We start from the raw sequence: 18,640 nt of genomic DNA on the forward strand, positions 1-18,640 counted from the left end.
AAAGGTCACATATCACAAATCAATAAACCCAAGAAGAAAGATTTAACATATTATAGCCTCAGCAGGCCTTAGATATGGTGGCTGCATTGGTTTTCTTTTCTGGGACATTTCTTACAAGAATTATTCCAGCCTGAAACTCAGCGTGCCTCAAACTTCCTAGCAATGTGGTAAATTTTTTGATCTAAGACCTTTTTCTACACGCATCCCATTGTTCAAAATGTATTGGGATTTTTATAGTGCCAAGACACAATTTTTTCTTTAAAAAAAAAAAAAAATTAAATATTGTATAGATGTGTGTGCGTGTGTGTGCGTGTGCGTGCGTGTGCGTGCGTGTGTATTTCTAAAGCCGGTGCAGCTATGAACCAAGTGACATGTATATTAAAAAAGAATAGCGCACACATGCAAAAGAAATGACTATCAAATATGAAGACAATCCATAAATAAAAATGGGGGTTTAGTCCCACCATATGGCCATATCGTGCTCAAGCCCACCACTGCGTCAAAGTACCCCATTATCAGTGGGTCCTACACTAAAAAAGGGGTGAATCCAGCCTCTCTAACCCTTGGAGACAACACTCCTTGCTGGGAGAGATGTGCAAATGCACAAGGGACTTCTCCTATATCTACTTGATAGTGGACACTGATAGAGTACAGGTGTGTGTGGGGGGGGGGGGTGCTCAACCTCAGAAGTCTGGTCAGACCGAATACATATTAAACAAGCAAAAAGTTGGGGGAGCAAACCATAAATAAATGGCCATATCGTGCTCAAGCCCACCACTATAGCTACACCAGCTTTAGAAATACATGTTCAGGGTTTGCTCCCCCAACTTTTAGCTTGTTTAATATGTATTCGGTCTGATCAGACTTCTGAGGTTGAGCACCCCCACACCTGTACTCTTATCAGTGTCCACCATCAAGTAGATATAGGAGGAGTCCCTTGTAGTGCATTAGCACATTTCTCCCAGCAAGGAGTGTTGTCTCCAAGGGTTAGAGAGGCTGGATTCACCCCTTTTCTATGGATAGTGTAGGACCCACTGACAATGGGGTACTTTGACGCAGTGGTGGGCTTGAGCACGATATGGCCATATGCTGGGACCAAATCCCCATTTTTATTTATGGATTGTCTTCATATTTGATAGTCATTTCTTTTGCATGTGTGCGCTATTCTTTTTTTATATACACAGTATATATAATTTTATTTTACATACATTAAAAACATATTTTACATTTTTTTTTTTTACATCATGAATATACCGCAAACCAAATAATTCATGGTTTCTTCCATATAGGCTACACTGTTGTTCCTCAACATGTTTCGCCAACAACGGCTTCTTCTGGAGGAGCGTTGCCCAATTCTTATACAGTATCTGACAAAAGTAAGTACACCCCTCACATTTTTGTAAATATTTTATTCTATCTTTTCATGTGACAACACTGAAGAAATGACACTTTGCTACAATGTAAAGTAGTGAGTGTACAGCTTGTATAACAGTGTAAATTTACTGTCCCCTCAAAATAACTCAACACACAGCCATTAATGTCTAAACCGATGGGTGAGTACGCCCCTATGTGAAAATGTCTGAATTGGGCCCAATCAGCCATTTTCCCTCCCCCGGTGTCATGTGACTCGTTAGTGTTACAAGGTCTCAGGTGTGAATGGGGAGCAGGTGTGTTACATTTGGTGTTATCGCTCTCACTCTCTCATACTGGTCACTGGAAGTTCAACATGGCACCTCATGGCAAAGAACTCTGAGGATCTGAAAAACAAGAATTGTTGCGCTACATAAAGATGGCCTAGGCTATAAGAAGATTGCCAAGACGCTGAAACTGAGCTGCAGCACGGTGGCCAAGACCATACAGCGGTTTACCATAACAGGTTCCACTCAGAACAGGCCTCACCATGGTCCACCATAGAAGTTAAGTGCACGTGCTCAGCGTCATATCCAGAGGTTGTCTTTGGGAAATAGACGTATGAGTGCTGCCAGCATTGCTGCAGAGGTTGAAGGGGTGGGGGAGGGGTCAGCCTGTCAGTGCTCAGACCATACGCCGCACACTGCATCAAATTGGTCTGCATGGCTGTCATCCCAGAAGGAAGCCTCTGCTAAAGATGATGCACAAGAAAGCCCACCAACAGTTTGCTGAAGACAAGCAGACTAAGGACACGGATTACTGGAACCATCTCCTGTGGTCTGATGAGACCAAGATAAACTTATTTGGTGTCAGATGGTGTCAGGCGTGTGTGGGGGCAACCAGGTGAGGAGTACAAAGACAAGTGTGTCTTCCTACAGTCAGGCATGATGGTGGAAGTGTCATGGTCTGGGGCTGCATGAGTGCTGCCGGCACTGGGGAGCTACAGATCATTGAGGGGACCATGAATGCCAACATGTACTGTGACATACTGAAGCAGAGCATGATCCCCTCCCTTCAGAGACTGGGGGGCAGGGCAGTATTCCAACATAACGACCCCAAACACCTCCAAGATGACCACTGCCTTGCTAAAGAAGCTGAGGGTAAAGGTGATGGACTGGCCAAGCGTCTCCAGACCTAAACCCTATTGAGCATCTGTGGGGATCCTCAAACGGAAGGTGGAGGAGGGGAAGGTCTCTAACATCCACCAGCTCTGTGATGTCATCATGGAGGAGGGGAAGAGGACTCCAGTGGCAACCTGTGAAGCTCTGGTGAACTCCATGCCCAAGAGGGTTAAGGCAGTGCTGGAAAATAATGGTGGCCACACAAAATATTGACACTTTGGGCCCAATTTGGACATTGTCACTTAGGGGTGTACTCACTTTTGTTGCCAGCGGTTTAGACATTAATGGCTGTGTGTTGAGTTATTTTGAGGGGACAGTAAATTTACACTGTTATACAAGCTGTACACTCACTACTTTACATTGTAGCAAAGTCTCATTTCTTCAGTGTTGTCACATGAAAAGATAGAATAAAATATTTACAGAAATGTGAGGGGTGTACTTACTTTTGTGAGATACTGTATATGTGCTGTACACAAAACATATAAAAACGAAAAAAAAATAATTTCATGTAATTTTTATATACCCCTTCTGTTCGGTAGGCGTCTGACGTCACCCAGCCAAACGCGGACACCATACTAACTCACTGCGCATGCGCCCGCCCACAGCGGAAACCACAGCCACAGTCTGCCAGTTCGGGTGCCACAGCGCCACCCCTGGTTGGATGTCAGGGAATAATGCAGCATCCGAAGGGAAGTCTATCCGTTGCTGCATATGTGTAGATGGACTATAACATAGGGGCCTCTCCAATAGGGGGACTGGATGGTATTGAAGGAAAAATAGGTGTATTGCGTTTGCTAGCCTAATGTCTCGCTAACTGTGGACTCTGAGTCCTAAAAGGGGGTGCATGGTACGTGGTCCATTGGCATGGCCAGGGTATTGTTGCCCCATAACCATGCCCTGGGCCTGTTTAGGACTAGGATTCCGAACACGTCCAAGCCCATTTCTACTGGCAGGATCACAAGGTGGGTTGGGACTAGGACCCTGAACACACCCAAGCCCATCTATACTGGCAGGATCACCAGGTGAAGATGAAAGACAAAATAGTATGAAAAAGCAATAAACGAATGCAGCCATCACGTCTAAGAACTGGTAAGTTGCAATACATGACACCTAGTTTAGGAGGTGTGCCGGTGCAGGAGTTGAGGTGATCTGAGGTGTGAAGGTGCAGGAATTGGGGTGATCTGAGGTGTGAAGGTGCAGGAATTGAGGTGATCTGATGTGTGAAGGTGCAGGAATTGGGGTGATCTGAGGTGTGAAGGTGCAGGAATTGGGGTGATCTGAGGTGTGAAGGTGCAGGAATTGGGGTGATCTGAGGTGTGAAGGAGCAGGAGTTGGGGTGATCTGAGGTGTGAAGGTGCAGGAATTGGGGTGATCTGAGGTGTGAAGGTGCAGGAATTGGGGTGATCTGAGGTGTGAAGGTGCAGGAGTTGGGGTGATCTGAGGTGTGAAGGAGCAGGAGTTGGGGTGATCTGAGGTGTGAAGGTGCAGGAATTGGGGTGATCTGAGGTGTGAAGGTGCAGGAATTGGGGTGATCTGAGGTGTGAAGGTGCAGGAGTTGGGGTGATCTGAGGTGTGAAGGTGGAGGAGTTGGGGTGACCTGAGGTGTGAAGGTGCAGGAGTTGAGGTGATCTGAGGTGTGAAGGTGCAGGAGTTGAGGTGATCTGAGGTGTGAAGGTGCAGGAGTTGGGGTGATCAGAGGTATGAAGGTGCAGGAGTTGGGGTGATCTGAGGTGGGAAGGTGCAGGAGTTGGGGTGATCTGAGGTGGGAAGGTGCAGGAGTTGGGGTGATCTGAGGTGTGAAGGTGGAGGAATTGGGGTGATCTGAAAAGCAGTCCATACATGTACAGACAGTATTGCTCCTTGATATGCCGGCTGTTCTATGCTTGTATGGGCTTTGGGAGAAGGTTGCTGAGCCCTGATCAGGGTGCAAAGTCCGAGGCCTTGATACTCATCCTCACCTCACTACGTAGACAGTCCTGGAATGCCGGATAAGAGTTCACATTGTGATAAGTGCATACATGTCCTCGGACAGCGAAATCTGCACCTCACCACTCTACATTGTCACACTCTGAGGCCCTCTCACTGTGGGGAGCGCTCCCTACACCCTGAAGTTAGAAGAAATGTGTCTGGTAAATGACCCTTCCTTTTCATCAGTGTCATCAGCCCCCCCTTCCAGTCCTACCTTACAGAACATGACAGAAGGCAGGGGGTAGGACAGGTCTGGATCGGGGGGATGGAACCTTCCAATTTTTCTCTTTCAACAAGTGGGGGATTGGTTGCTAGGACCTCCCCCCCTGCATAGCAACCAATTACCAGCTTGTTAACCTGAAAAGTTAAGTCCCCACCTTCCATCCAGACCAGTCACACCTCCCACCCTATGCCATGCTGGGGTGATGCTGGCAGTGGGGGGAGAGGACACACAGGCATCTGAATGGTTTGGCACTGGCGGTCTGGACAGAATGGCCACTGGGTCCGGGCTGCAGTCTGCCAATCAGTGACGCCTGATCCAAAAAGGAACGCAGAACAAACTTCATCAGGACTGGCAGAGGGTTGGCCGTGTATCCTCTCCTCCAAACTAGCCCTCTCCAGTATGAACCTACCAATGCAACCACAGGAACGATTACTCGGTCAGAACACAGATTACAATGAATTACCGAGTGCAATAGAGAGAACAGACGCAACTTGGACATTCCATGGGAGAGCGACCGGACCCAACATGGACATTCCATGGGAGAGGGATCAGACGCAACATGGACATTCCATGGGAGAGCGACCAGACGCAACATGGACATTCCATGGGAGAGCGACCAGACGCAACATGGACATTCCATGGGAGAGCGACCGGACGCAACATGGACATTCCATGGGAGAGCGACCGGACCCAACATGGACATTCCATGGGAGAGCGACCGGACGCAACATGGACATTCCATGGGAGAGCGACCAGACGCAACATGGACATTCCATGGGAGAGCGACCAGACGCAACATGGACATTCCATGGGAGAGCGACCAGACGCAACATGGACATTCCATGGGAGAGCGACCAGACGCAACATGGACATTCCATGGGAGAGCGACCAGACGCAACATGGACATTCCATGGGAGAGCGACCAGACGCAACATGGACATTCCATGGGAGAGCGACCAGACGCAACATGGACATTCCATGGGAGAGCGACCAGACGCAACATGGACATTCCATGGGAGAGCGACCAGACGCAACATGGACATTCCATGGGAGAGCGACCAGACCCAACATGGACATTCCATGGGAGAGCGACCAGACCCAACATGGACATTCCATGGGAGAGCGACCAGACCCAACATGGACATTCCATGGGAGAGCGACCAGACCCAACATGGACATTCCATGGGAGAGCGACCAGACGCAACATGGACATTCCATGGGAGAGCGACCAGACGCAACATGGACATTCCATGGGAGAGCGACCAGACGCAACATGGACATTCCATGGGAGAGCGACCAGACGCAACATGGACATTCCATGGGAGAGCGACCAGACGCAACATGGACATTCCATGGGAGAGCGACCAGACGCAACATGGACATTCCATGGGAGAGCGACCAGAGGCAACATGGACATTCCATGGGAGAGCGACCAGAGGCAACATGGACATTCCAGAGGAGAGTGACCAGACCCAACATGGACATTCCATAGGAGAGCCACCAGACCCAACATGGACATTCCATAGGAGAGCCACCAGACCCAACATGGACATTCCTTGGGAGAGCCACCAGACCCAACATGGACATTCCATGGGAGAGCGACCAGATGCAACATGGACATTCCATGGGAGAGCGACCAGATGCAACATGGACATTCCAGAGGAGAGTGATCAGACCCAACATGTGCATTCGCATAGGAGAGCGACCAGACCCAACATGTGCATTCAATAGGACAGCAACGGGACCCAGCGTGGACATTCCATGGGAGAGCGACCAGACCCAACATGGACATTACATAGGAGAGGGACCAGACCCAACATGGACATTCCAGAGGAGAGGGACCAGACCCAACATGGACATTCCATGGGAGAGCGACCAGACCCAACATGGACATTCCCTGGGAGAGGGACCGGACCCAACATGGACATTCCCTGGGAGAGGGACCGGACCCAACATGGACATTCCATACACAGAACATACATGTCAGTCAATAACTGTCACTGAACAGAGGATCTGGGATCAGAGATACACAGGATACACCACACATACATCCCTTGGTCACCATTTCTGGTCGGAGCAATCATGAGTGTTGTCACCCACTGCAACCTAACTTCTTAAATCCTCCCTCCGGCCTCCCCTTAGTCTTACACAGTTGTACCGGCTCCTCTTCAGGTTTCCGTAATCTAGAACCCCTCTGGCACTTTCTATTGATCAGCACCCGGCCGTCTCTTATTCCTCTCCATAAAGGTGATGAGAATCCCTCCCCCCCCATAGTGGAAGTAATGAAGTAATGAACCTGCTTTTCAGGCAGCAGACAGAATTGCGCTCTGCAACCTCACCGATTTCACACAATTACCATGCGCTTCTAGAAAGTCCTCCAATCCCAGCGCAGAGCGATGACAGAGATCACATCTGATGATGTCACACACACTTCATGACATGGATAGGCCTCCCACTGATGGGGGAGGAGTCAGCTGCTCTCATCAATGGTGGCCCATCACGCTCTCCTCAATATGTCCAATGATAAGGGCCGGCTCTCTGCACTGACTGAAGGAGATTTTTGTGGTATTAAGCCACGCCCTCTGCATGTGACATCATCCTGAAACCTTCCACCCCCCCCAATCTGCAGGTCACCCTGGCCCTGGGGTCGGCCGCTGATAAATCCACCGCCGCAGCACTAAGCAGGTAGCGCAGTCAGCATACGCTATAACAGAACAGAGATAGAGATAGATGAAATTTCAACCGTAACTCTTTTGGGACCCCCCGCCACCATTTTTAGTGATACGGCACTGCGTTACTTTAACTGACAATTGCGCGGTCGTGCGACGCTTTACCCAAATAAAATTGATGTCTTTTTTTTCTGACAAACAGAGCTTTCTTTTGGTGGTATTTGATCACCTGTGCGATTTTTATTTTTTGCGCTATAAACAAAAAAATAGCGACAATTCTGAAAAAAAAGAACAATATTTTTCACATTCTGCTATAAAACATTCCCAAAAAAATTATAATCACATTTTTTTAACATTTTAGGCCAATTTATTTTCTGCTACATATTTTTGGTAAAAAAAAAAAAAAAAAATTGCAATAACCGTATTTTGATTGGTTTGCGCAAAAGTTATCACGTTTACAAACTAGGAGAAAAATTTGTCATTTTTATTTTTGTCTTTAAATTTTACTAGTAACGGCGGCGATCTGTAATTTTTAGCAGGACTGCGACATTGCGGCGGACAGATCGGACCCCTAACTGACATTTTTGACACTTTTGGGGGGACCAGTGACATCACTACAGTAATCAGTGCTAAAAATATGCACTGTCACTGTACTAAGTGCAGCGCTATAAAATTACAAATAGTGCATAAAATCATTCACATTAAAATGCACAATAATTTTTTTATTGTGCATTTTAATGTGAATGATTTTATGCACTATTTGTAATTTTATAGCGCTGCACTTTATTTTCTTTTACTGCATATTATAGGTTTTGGTAGGTTTGACCTATCCTGGTGTACAGCTGCTTACCCATCCATTTGATTTTAAGCGCTGAATTTTTATTTTTATTGTCACTGTAATAAGACTCTGGCAGGGAAGGGGTTAACCTAGGGGTGATCAAGGGGTTAAATGTGAGCCTAGGGGAGTGATTCTGACTGTATGGGGGTGTGGCTTGTGAAATGACCATAGAGACCTGTGATCCTATATAGAAGGAGCTCTGTGATCATTCCAGGGAGAAGAACGGTCAGCTGTGTTTACAACATCCGACCGTCCTTCTCTCTCAGCAGGGAACGATCGCGGGTGTCAGGTGGCAATCAGAGCCGCCTGCCCCGTGCATCAGAGTCTCCGCTGAGGAGCGGGGGCAGGAGCACGCTGTTGGTGGCGCGAGCTCGCCCCCTAGCCTCCGACCGACGTATAGCTACGTCAGTTTGCCCAGGAGCGGCCGTAAAGCAGTTAACTTTACATTGACACCCCCAGCAATTCGCAGATCTCAACCACTGTGCGATTCTGGTGCGATGCGGGAACCGGCACTGAATCGCAGGGTTTCCTGCAGCACACCGGTTTGAACCCAGGACAAAGTTTAGAAGAAAAAAAAAAAAAAAAAAAACACTTCTATCGGGCTGCGTCCAATTTAAATAAAGTTAATAAAAAATAAATAATCTCTGCATTGCAATGACAGATTTGGAATGTGCAGCATGCGGCGCCCTCCTGTGGCCAGGTAGTGCAGTGGCGTCTGCCTGCCTCTACAATCCATATATGAGAACGGTCAGCATTGGATCAGAGCACCCGGCCTCTACATAGGGCCCCCCCCCCGGGGATTTGTAGGGCCACATTTCACTGACACAGAATCAGTGACGTGGGGAGACAAAGGTTGCTGAGCCGTCATAAAGATCTCAGCAAGAAATCAATAAGAAGAGAAGAGAGAGCCGACATAGCAGGAGAGGTCCCGGCACATACACCCTGATTGACACCCCTCCCCCCCCGGGCCCCAGACATGTCCAGTCATGTCCGTCCCCAGCAGGTGATACACAGGACTCCCATCATTCACCGGGGAGGAATTCACAGCACGCCGCAGGTGAAAGAGGACCCCAACACCTGTGATCCACAGAGCTGACAATCTATTCTCCCGCAGAGCCGACAATCTATTCTCCCGCAGAGCCGACAATCTATTCTCCCGCAGAGCCGACAATCTATTCTCCCGCAGAGCCGACAATCTATTCTCCCGCAGAGCCGACAATCTATTCTCCCGCAGAGCCGACAATCTATTCTCCCGCAGAGCCGACAATCTATTCTCCCGCAGAGCCGACAATCTATTCTCCCGCAGAGCCGACAATCTATTCTCCCGCAGAGCCGACAATCTATTCTCCCGCAGAGCCGACAATCTATTCTCCCGCAGAGCCGACAATCTATTCTCCCGCAGAGCCGACAATCTATTCTCCCGCAGAGCCGACAATCTATTCTCCCGCAGAGCTGACAATCTATTCTCCTAAAATAAAGACCAACTGGGGACTTTTCAGATGACTATCGCCTCAGAGATCTCTGATTTCTGACTGCTCCACATAAAGGAAAATCCCAAATTCTCCAGATCACGTGACACCTTTTCCTCACCCTGGTCTGACCCCAGCGGGGGGGGGCAGAGTCACAGACTGGAGGCCGGTATCTCAGAAGGGGGGCAGAGTCACAGACTGGAGGACGGAATCTCAGAAGGAGGGCAGAGTCACAGACTGGAGGACGGAATCTCAGAAGGAGGGCAGAGTCTCAGACTGGAGGACGGTATCTCAGAAGGAGGGCAGAGTCACAGACTGGAGGACGGAATCTCAGAAGGAGGGCAGAGTCTCAGACTGGAGGACGGAATCTCAGAAGGAGGGCAGAGTCTCAGACTGGAGGACGGAATCTCAGAAGGAGGGCAGAGTCTCAGACTGGAGGACGGTATCTCAGAAGGAGGGCAGAGTCACAGACTGGAGGACGGAATCTCAGAAGGGGGGCAGAGTCACAGACTGGAGGCCGGTATCTCAGAAGGAGGGCAGAGTCACAGACTGGAGGACGGAATCTCAGAAGGGGGGCAGAGTCTCAGACTGGAGGACGGAATCTCAGAAGGAGGGCAGAGTCACAGACTGGAGGACGGAATCTCAGAAGGAGGGCAGAGTCACAGACTGGAGGACGGAATCTCAGAAGGAGGGCAGAGTCTCAGACTGGAGGACGGTATCTCAGAAGGGGGGCAGAGTCTCAGACTGGAGGCCGGAATCTCAGAAGGGGGGCAGAGTCTCAGACTGGAGGCCGGAATCTCAGAAGGAGGGCAGAGTCACAGACTGGAGGACGGAATCTCAGAAGGAGGGCAGAGTCTCAGACTGGAGGACGGAATCTCAGAAGGGGGGCAGAGTCACAGACTGGAGGACGGAATCTCAGAAGGAGGGCAGAGTCTCAGACTGGAGGACGGAATCTCAGAAGGAGGGCAGAGTCTCAGACTGGAGGACGGTATCTCAGAAGGGGGGCAGAGTCTCAGACTGGAGGACGGTATCTCAGAAGGGGGGCAGAGTCACAGACTGGAGGACGGAATCTCAGAAGGAGGGCAGAGTCTCAGACTGGAGGACGGTATCTCAGAAGGGGGGCAGAGTCTCAGACTGGAGGACGGTATCTCAGAAGGGGGGCAGAGTCACAGACTGGAGGACGGAATCTCAGAAGGAGGGCAGAGTCTCAGACTGGAGGACGGTATCTCAGAAGGGGGGCAGAGTCACAGACTGGAGGACGGAATCTCAGAAGGAGGGCAGAGTCTCAGACTGGAGGACGGTATCTCAGAAGGAGGGCAGAGTCTCAGACTGGAGGACGGAATCTCAGAAGGAGGGCAGAGTCTCAGACTGGAGGACGGTATCTCAGAAGGAGGGCAGAGTCTCAGACTGGAGGACGGTATCTCAGAAGGAGGGCAGAGTCTCAGACTGGAGGACGGAATCTCAGAAGGAGGGCAGAGTCTCAGACTGGAGGACGGTATCTCAGAAGGAGGGCAGAGTCTCAGACTGGAGGACGGTATCTCAGAAGGAGGGCAGAGTCTCAGACTGGAGGACGGTATCTCAGAAGGGGGGCAGAGTCTCAGACTGGAGGACGGAATCTCAGAAGGAGGGCAGAGTCACAGACTGGAGGACGGAATCTCAGAAGGAGGGCAGAGTCACAGACTGGAGGACGGAATCTCAGAAGGAGGGCAGAGTCTCAGACTGGAGGACGGTATCTCAGAAGGGGGGCAGAGTCTCAGACTGGAGGCCGGAATCTCAGAAGGGGGGCAGAGTCTCAGACTGGAGGCCGGAATCTCAGAAGGAGGGCAGAGTCACAGACTGGAGGACGGAATCTCAGAAGGAGGGCAGAGTCTCAGACTGGAGGACGGAATCTCAGAAGGGGGGCAGAGTCACAGACTGGAGGACGGAATCTCAGAAGGAGGGCAGAGTCACAGACTGGAGGACGGAATCTCAGAAGGAGGGCAGAGTCTCAGACTGGAGGACGGTATCTCAGAAGGGGGGCAGAGTCTCAGACTGGAGGACGGTATCTCAGAAGGGGGGCAGAGTCACAGACTGGAGGACGGAATCTCAGAAGGAGGGCAGAGTCTCAGACTGGAGGACGGTATCTCAGAAGGGGGGCAGAGTCTCAGACTGGAGGACGGTATCTCAGAAGGGGGGCAGAGTCACAGACTGGAGGACGGAATCTCAGAAGGAGGGCAGAGTCTCAGACTGGAGGACGGTATCTCAGAAGGGGGGCAGAGTCACAGACTGGAGGACGGAATCTCAGAAGGAGGGCAGAGTCTCAGACTGGAGGACGGTATCTCAGAAGGAGGGCAGAGTCTCAGACTGGAGGACGGAATCTCAGAAGGAGGGCAGAGTCTCAGACTGGAGGACGGTATCTCAGAAGGAGGGCAGAGTCTCAGACTGGAGGACGGTATCTCAGAAGGAGGGCAGAGTCTCAGACTGGAGGACGGAATCTCAGAAGGAGGGCAGAGTCTCAGACTGGAGGACGGTATCTCAGAAGGGGGGCAGAGTCACAGACTGGAGGACGGAATCTCAGAAGGAGGGCAGAGTCTCAGACTGGAGGACGGTATCTCAGAAGGGGGGCAGAGTCTCAGACTGGAGGACGGTATCTCAGAAGGGGGGCAGAGTCACAGACTGGAGGACGGAATCTCAGAAGGAGGGCAGAGTCTCAGACTGGAGGACGGTATCTCAGAAGGGGGGCAGAGTCTCAGACTGGAGGACGGTATCTCAGAAGGGGGGCAGAGTCACAGACTGGAGGACGGAATCTCAGAAGGAGGGCAGAGTCTCAGACTGGAGGACGGTATCTCAGAAGGGGGGCAGAGTCACAGACTGGAGGACGGAATCTCAGAAGGAGGGCAGAGTCTCAGACTGGAGGACGGTATCTCAGAAGGAGGGCAGAGTCTCAGACTGGAGGACGGAATCTCAGAAGGAGGGCAGAGTCTCAGACTGGAGGACGGTATCTCAGAAGGAGGGCAGAGTCTCAGACTGGAGGACGGTATCTCAGAAGGAGGGCAGAGTCTCAGACTGGAGGACGGAATCTCAGAAGGAGGGCAGAGTCTCAGACTGGAGGACGGTATCTCAGAAGGGGGGCAGAGTCACAGACTGGAGGACGGAATCTCAGAAGGAGGGCAGAGTCTCAGACTGGAGGACGGTATCTCAGAAGGAGGGCAGAGTCTCAGACTGGAGGACGGAATCTCAGAAGGAGGGCAGAGTCTCAGACTGGAGGACGGTATCTCAGAAGGAGGGCAGAGTCTCAGACTGGAGGACGGTATCTCAGAAGGAGGGCAGAGTCACAGACTGGAGGACGGAATCTCAGAAGGAGGGCAGAGTCTCAGACTGGAGGACGGAATCTCAGAAGGAGGGCAGAGTCTCAGACTGGAGGACGGTATCTCAGAAGGGGGGCAGAGTCACAGACTGGAGGACGGAATCTCAGAAGGAGGGCAGAGTCTCAGACTGGAGGACGGTATCTCAGAAGGAGGGCAGAGTCTCAGACTGGAGGACGGTATCTCAGAAGGGGGGGGTGGGAGTCCAACCAGTAAAAATCTTTTTCCCCCTCTTGAGCTACAGCTAAGGGGTCTGCCCTGATCGTCTTAAATAACACCCCAATGGTGGCGGTCATCACATCACATTTAACAAATAAAATACTGATCTTCACTCACCACAGACAATCGATGTGTCTGCTGACTACAACCTCCACTAAACATGGAGGCACATCTTCCGTGATGGCTGAGAGGCGGCTGAAGAATCTCTGCAGCTGACCCCAAGTTCAGACCGTACACCAATTTTATACAGACGAGACCCCAAACCACAACCTACAGCCCACCACCCACAACCAAACCCAGCAACCTGACACCCATCACCGTACTCACAACCAATCCTGACCAACCCAGCATTACATAGGCAGATATACTGCGGCCTTGAAGCTTCCGTAGACCACTGAGCAGTCACAAGGAATAGGCCAGTCCTGTATTGTAATCTACTGACTGCAAACAGCGTCCATGAGCAGAAACCAACCTGATCCTGAATGGGCCCCCGGGGGACCTGACCTGAGCAATGCTCACATACCTGTTCATGTGAGTTCACACTCACCCAGCCTGAAACAGCATCACACAGAGATCAGATCAGCTGCATGGCTTCCTAGTACTGCTGTGCGGAGACCACATCTAACCAGCCTCCCCAGCACCCACCACCTTCTCCAGCCAGCCTCCCCAACACTTGTCGCCGCCTCCTCCAGCCAGCCTCCCCCACACTTGTCGCCGCCTCCTCCAGCCAGCCTCCCCAACACTTTTCACCGCCTCCTCCAGCCAGCCTCCCCAACACTGCCTCCTCCAGCCAGCCTCCCCAACCCTTGCCGCCGCCTCCTCCAGCCAGCCTGCCCAACCCTTGCCGCCGCTGCCTCCAGCCAGCCTGCCCAACCCTTGCCGCCGCTGCCTCCAGCCAGCCTGCCCAACCCTTGTCGCCGCCTCCTCCAGCCAGCCTGCCCAACCCTTGCCGCCGCCTCCTCCAGCCAGCCTCCCCAACACTTGCCGCCGCCTCCTCCAGCCAGCCTCCCCAACACTTGCCGTCGCCTCCTCCAGCCAACCTGCCCAACACTTGCCGCCGCCTCCTCCTCCAGCCAGCCTGCCCAACACTTGCCGCTGCCGCCTCCTCCAGCCAGCCTCCCCAACACTTGCCGCCGCCGCCTCCTCCAGCCAGCCTGCCCAACACTTGCCGCTGCCGCCTCCTCCAGCCAGCCTCCCCAACACTTGCCGCCGCCGCCTCCTCCAGCCAGCCTCCCCAACACTTGCCGCCGCCTCCTCCAGCCAGCCTCCCCAACACTTGCCGCCGCCTCCTCCAGCCAGCCTCCCCAACACTTGCCGCCGCCTCCTCCAGCCAGCCTCCCCAACACTTGCCGCCGCCTCCTCCAGCCAGCCTCCCCAACACTTGCCGCCGCCGCCGCCTCCTCCAGCCAGCCTGCCCAACACTTGCCGCCGCCACCGCCTCCTCCAGCCAGCCTGCCCAACACTTGCCGCCGCCTCCTCCAGCCAGCCTGCCCAACACTTGCCGCCGCCGCCGCCTCCTCCAGCCAGCCTGCCCAACACTTGCCGCCGCCACCGCCTCCTCCAGCCAGCCTGCCCAACACTTTCCACCTCCAGCCAGCCACTCCAAAACCCGCTACTTGCAGCCAGTGCCCCCACCTGCTGCCAGCCTCCCCAACACCCACCACCACCAGCCAGCCTCCCCGGGGTCAGGACAAGGCACACAATGCTTGTCAGCTTCATACGGCATCACCCCACCAGTATGACAGACAAACCTATGGGTGATGTCATCGCCCACTATAGTTGTGACACTAAAATGTAAAATAGAGGATAATGGTGAAAAGTGGGTGGCGCAGCAAAAAAACGCCAGAAAGATTTCCCACCCCCAGGAATTGTCCTTCTCTAGGACTACGGCGGAGGAGATCCAGATCTCAGTTCAACCACCGGATTCCTCCCACCGGAGGGGCGATGAGCGCTGAGACTGTCCAGGGCGGCGATATAAATCAGACAAAATTATTTACCAACATGAATCTTTCATATCAGATCCATCTCCACCAATCACAGCCCATCTGCCAATCTCAGAACCTCACTGCAATCTGATTGGCTGCCACATTTCTCCTGCATGGGTCACATCTTCTACAAGGAGACCTTCCAAAAATAAGAGGGGGAGGGGCCTGGATTCTGCAACCTATCAGAGTGCAGGGTGGGCTGAAAACAACTCTTTTCCTTTCCTCCAATGAGAACCCCCCATTGTGCTTTCATGTGATCTGGGAGTCGGCTTAGTGATGTCACACTGACAGGAAGTCCACTGTGCACAGGGAATGTCTTCCCCGGGTCAGGACCCTCTCTATACTGATCTATGGAGGAATCTGAGAACGGGATAGACTTGGTGACAGTAAGGAGCGCTGTGAGCGGCGCGGTACGCAGTGGCGCTGTACAGAGACCATGTGATGACTATGAGGAATGCCGATGTATTTTGTAGACACATACAGTGAGTGCGGTGTGCAGGGTGGGAGGCCGGGTACAGTACAGAGTATACAACCGGGAGTACAGCCCTAGATATAGTGTGTGCAAAACAACCTGCAGTGCCTACAGGAAGAGGGCGGGAGGTGTACAGTGCCTACAGAAAGAGGGCGGGAGGGGTACAGTGCCTACACAAAGAGGGCGGGAGGGGTACAGTGCCTACACAAAGAGGGCGGGAGGGGTACAGTGCCTACACAAAGAGAGCGGGAGGGGTACAGTGCCTACACAAAGAGGGCGGGAGGGGTACAGTGCCTACACAAAGAGGGCGGGAGGGGTACAGTGCCTACACAAAGAGGGCGGGAGGGGTACAGTGCCTACACAAAGAGGGCGGGAGGGGTACAGTGCCTACACAAAGAGGGCGGGAGGTGTACAGTGCCTACACAAAGAGGGCGGGAGGTGTAGAGTGCCTACACAAAGAGAGCGGGAGGGGTACAGTGCCTACACAAAGAGGGCGGGAGGTGTACAGTGCCTACACAAAGAGGGCGGGAGGTGTACAGTGCCTACACAAAGAGGGCGGGAGGGGTACAGTGCCTACACAAAGAGGGCGGGAGGTGTACAGTGCCTACACAAAGAGGGCGGGAGGGGTACAGTGCCTACACAAAGAGGGCGGGAGGGGTACAGTGCCTACACAAAGAGGGCGGGAGGTGTACAGTGCCTACACAAAGAGGGCGGGAGGGGTACAGTGCCTACACAAAGAGGGCGGGAGGGGTACAGTGCCTACACAAAGAGGGCGGGAGGGGTACAGTGCCTACAGAAACAGGGCGGGAGGGGTACAGTGCCTACACAAAGAGGGCGGGAGGGGTACAGTGTGTACAGTGAGAGGGCGGGAGGGGTACAGTGTGTACAGTGAGAGGGCGGGAGGCGGACAGTGAGAGGGCGGGAGGCGTACAGTGTGTACAGTGAGGGGGCGGGAGGCGGACAGTGAGGGGGCGGGAGGCGGACAGTGAGGGGGCGGGAGGCGGACAGTGAGGGGGCGGGAGGCGGACAGTGAGAGGGCGGGAGGCGGACAGTGAGAGGGCGGGAGGCGGACAGTGAGAGGGCGGGAGGCGGACAGTGAGAGGGCGGGAGGCGGACAGTGAGAGGGCGGGAGGCGGACAGTGAGGGGGCGGGAGGCGGACAGTGAGGGGGCGGGAGGCGGACAGTGAGGGGGCGGGAGGCGGACAGTGAGGGGGCGGGAGGCGGACAGTGAGGGGGCGGGAGGCGGACAGTGAGGGGGCGGGAGGCGGACAGTGAGGGGGCGGGAGGCGGACAGTGAGGGGGCGGGAGGCGGACAGTGAGGGGGCGGGAGGCGGACAGTGAGGGGGCGGGAGGCGGACAGTGAGGGGGCGGGAGGCGGACAGTGAGGGGGCGGGAGGCGGACAGTGAGGGGGCGGGAGGCGGACAGTGAGGGGGCGGGAGGCGGACAGTGAGGGGGCGGGAGGCGGACAGTGAGGGGGCGGGAGGCGGACAGTGAGGGGGCGGGAGGCGGACAGTGAGGGGGCGGGAGGCGGACAGTGAGGAGGGCGGGAGGCGGACAGTGAGAGGGCGGGAGGCGGACAGTGAGAGGGCGGGAGGCGGACAGTGAGAGGGCGGGAGGCGGACAGTGAGAGGGCGGGAGGCGGACAGTGAGGGGGCGGGAGGCGGACAGTGAGAGGGCGGGAGGCGGACAGTGAGGAGGGCGGGAGGCGGACAGTGAGGGGGCGGGAGGCGGACAGTGAGGGGGCGGGAGGCGGACAGTGAGGGGGCGGGAGGCGGACAGTGAGGGGGCGGGAGGCGGACAGTGAGGGGGCGGGAGGCGGACAGTGAGGGGGCGGGAGGCGGACAGTGAGAGGGCGGGAGGCGGACAGTGAGGGGGCGGGAGGCGGACAGTGAGAGGGGCGGGAGGCGGACAGTGAGGGGGCGGGAGGCGGACAGTGAGGGGGCGGGAGGCGGACAGTGAGGGGGCGGGAGGCGGACAGTGAGGGGGCGGAGGCGGACAGTGATGGGGGCGGGAGGCGGACAGTGAGGGGGCGGGATGGCGGACAGTGAGGGGGCGGGAGGCGGACAGTGAGGGGGCGGGAGGCGGACAGTGCTGTATAGAGGACGATGGGAGTGAATACATTGGGGTACACAGGACTGGAGAGTAATATTTGGGGGGTACACAGTAAGTAGGATGGGGAAGGGGATATTTGGGGGGGTACACAGTACATAAAATGGGGGATATTTGGGGTACACACAGTATATAGGATGGGGGAGGGGGATATTTGGGGGTGCACGCTGTATATAGGATGGGGGATAATTTGGGGGTACATACTGTATATAGGATGGGAGGGGGATAATTTGGGGTATGCACAGTATATAAGATGGGGAGGGTGATATTTGGGGGTGCACACAGTATATAGGATGGGGGAGGGGATATTTGGGGTACACACAGTATATAGGATGGGGGAGGGGGATATTTGGGGGTGCACACAGTATATAGGATGGGGGAGGGTGATATTTGGGGGGTACACAGTATATAGGATGGAGGAGGGGGATAATTTGGGGTACACACAGTATATAGGATGGGGGAGGGGGTGCACACAGTATATAGGATGGGGGAGGGGATATTTGGGGTACACACAGTATATAGGATGGGGGAGGGGGATATTTGGGGGTGCACACAGTATATAGGATGGGGGAGGGTGATATTTGGGGGGTACACAGTATATAGGATGGAGGAGGGGGATAATTTGGGGTACACACGGTATATAGGATGGGGGAGGGGGTGCACACAGTATATAGGATGGGGGAGAGGGATAATGTGGGGTACACACAGTATATAGGATGGGGGAGAGGGATAATTTGGGGTACACACAGTATATAGGATGGGGGAGGGGGAATATTTGGGGTACACACAGTATATAGGATGGGGGAGGGGGA

General features: G+C 53.8%; 1 protein-coding gene across 1 annotated transcript in view; it reads right to left on the reverse strand.

The window, feature by feature from the left end:
• The window catches only part of ARHGAP35 (Rho GTPase activating protein 35), a 77,642-nt gene that overhangs the window by 43,994 nt on the left and 15,008 nt on the right, over positions 1-18,640 (reverse strand). The gene's annotated exons all lie outside the window — the stretch shown is intronic.

The sequence above is a fragment of the Pelophylax lessonae genome (genome assembly GCF_965119305.1).
Source record: "Pelophylax lessonae genome assembly, chromosome: 7".
Lineage (NCBI taxonomy): Eukaryota > Metazoa > Chordata > Amphibia > Anura > Ranidae > Pelophylax > Pelophylax lessonae.